Source organism: Anomaloglossus baeobatrachus, chromosome 6, assembly GCF_048569485.1.
Source record: "Anomaloglossus baeobatrachus isolate aAnoBae1 chromosome 6, aAnoBae1.hap1, whole genome shotgun sequence".
NCBI lineage: Eukaryota > Metazoa > Chordata > Amphibia > Anura > Aromobatidae > Anomaloglossus > Anomaloglossus baeobatrachus.
This window is the reverse complement of record NC_134358.1, coordinates 131,929,769-131,932,063: the sequence shown is the minus strand read 5'-3', so window position 1 is coordinate 131,932,063 and position 2,295 is coordinate 131,929,769.

Sequence of the window (2,295 nt, the reverse complement as noted above, 5' to 3'; positions counted from 1 at the left end):
TTTTAAAAGCACGTTTTTTTTCTGGCACGTGTTTCACGGACCACACCACTGCGTGGTCCGTGGGACATCAGTGATGCCAGAAAAAAATGGACATGTCTCCGTGCGGCAATCACGGACACGCGTGTACGCCGCACGGAGACACTTGCAGTGAAAAATCACTGATGTGTGAGCAGACCCATTCGTTATAATGGGTCTGCGTATGTCAGTGATTCTGGTACGTTTAAAAAAAAGCACATACGTACCAGAATCACTGACGTGTGAAGGGGGCCTTATTCCAAGAGCCATAACTTTTTTATTTTTACGATGATATGGCCGTGTGACGGCTTCTTTTTTTTGCAGGACTAGTTGAACTTTTGAAGGACACCATCTATTTTATCGTATTGAAAAAATTAGACCAAAGAAATAGGACCTCATAATGAGTTATAAATGCAATGACCCCATATAATCAAATGAGAAAAATGGGGGAGTCTTGAATGCTTATACATAATAAAGGTAAATAAGCTGCCACCAATCCAGAGCACACCAATGAATGAGCTGCGGTTTCGTCTACGCTTTTCAAAGCTATCTAACTTATTCTTTAGGATCAGAACCAAATTATAGTAAAATGAAGGCTCTAAATAAAAAAACTAAAAAAAAAACAATTGCAGAATTTAACTTTTTTTGCTACTTTGCCACACTTAGAATTTTTTTCCCGCTTGCCATTATATCATATGATAAAATAGGAAAACCTGAGAAAAATGGGGGAGTCTTGAATGCTTATACATAATAAAGGTAAGTAAGGTGCCACCAAAAATATTCTTTTAAACTGCTTTTATTTGAAAAAGTGCAAGCGGGAAAAAAATTCTAAGGCCATGTGCGCACGTTGCGTTCAGTAACTTGCGGAAATGAACTCATCCTCTGGCAGAATTTGTCATTGTCAAATTTGGTTTTGACCACATAAACGCAGGAAATACGCAAGCAGTTTTATAGCGTTTTTGCCGCGTTTTACATGCTTTTTCAGTGCTTAAATTGAGATGCGTTTTCAATACAAATGCACAACTAAATAAAGTTTGAACATTCAAACAGTGGGAAAGAAAGTAAAAAAAAAATAATTAATATATACCTATAAATCAAACACTATAATGATAATTTACCCAAAATGATTAATGAGATTTAATAATTATGCTAAAAAAAAAAAGTAAAAGTATTTTATAAAGTCGGAATGGATGTGAGGGCAAATGGAAACCTATTGACCTCACTATAATGTCAAAAACGCATGCTTTGATTTTGACAAAAAAGCATGCCTTTAGCATCAAAAAAGCATGTAAAACGCTAGAAATTTCTTTTCGGATGCATTTTGATAATTCTCATTGACTTCAATGTTAGCAAAACGCTGCCTTAATGGCAAAAACAATTGACATGTTACTTCTTCGAACGCAGAGATTTTGACAAATTTTTTACACCAAAAACACTGCGTTTTTAAAAGCATTGTGCGCACAAGAAAGCCCTGTTTTCCATAGACTTCGCCTGGAAATCAAAACACATGCAATTTTGCATTAAAACGCTGCAGCTCAAACGCTGCGGAAACGCATGAAAAACGCAACGTGCGCACATGGCCTAAGGCCATGTGCGCACGTTGCGTTTTTTTCTGCGTTTTGGCTGTGTTTACAACTGCACTGTGTCATTGACAAAATGCATGCGTTCTGCTTCCCCAGCAAAGTCTATGAGAATCATGCAAAATCCATGCTCACAATGCTTTTTGTAACGCAGCGTTTTGATTGTCAAAAATTTGACAAAATCTCTGCGTTTAGAAAAGCAGCATGTCAATTCTTTTGTCCGTTTTGGCAGTGTTCTACACCTATTGAAATCAATGAGTTGTAGAAAAACACTGCCAAAATGTTAAGCATTGCATTTGCACTGCATTATTGTTGCGATCCGCATGTCTTTTTGACATAATAAAGGCAGGTCTTTCGTCTCTTTCTCTCTGTCGGTCTGTCTGTCGGTCGGTCTTTCTCTATGTCTCTATCTCTCTCTTTGTCCATGTCGGTCTCTCCCTCTCACCCCCTCTCTCATACTCACTGATCCACGATCACCGGCGCGGTGCTGCACGGCGTTCACACTGTGGCGGCTTCCCCTCTTTTAAAAATGCCGGCCGCTCATTAATCCATCACGTATTCCCTTCTTCCCCCACCCATCGGCGCCTATGATTGGTTGCAGTCAGACACGTCCCCACGCTGAATGACAGCTGTCTCACTGCAACCAATCACAGCCTCCGGTGGGCGTGTCTATATCGAGCAGTAAAAAAAAAAAAAAATA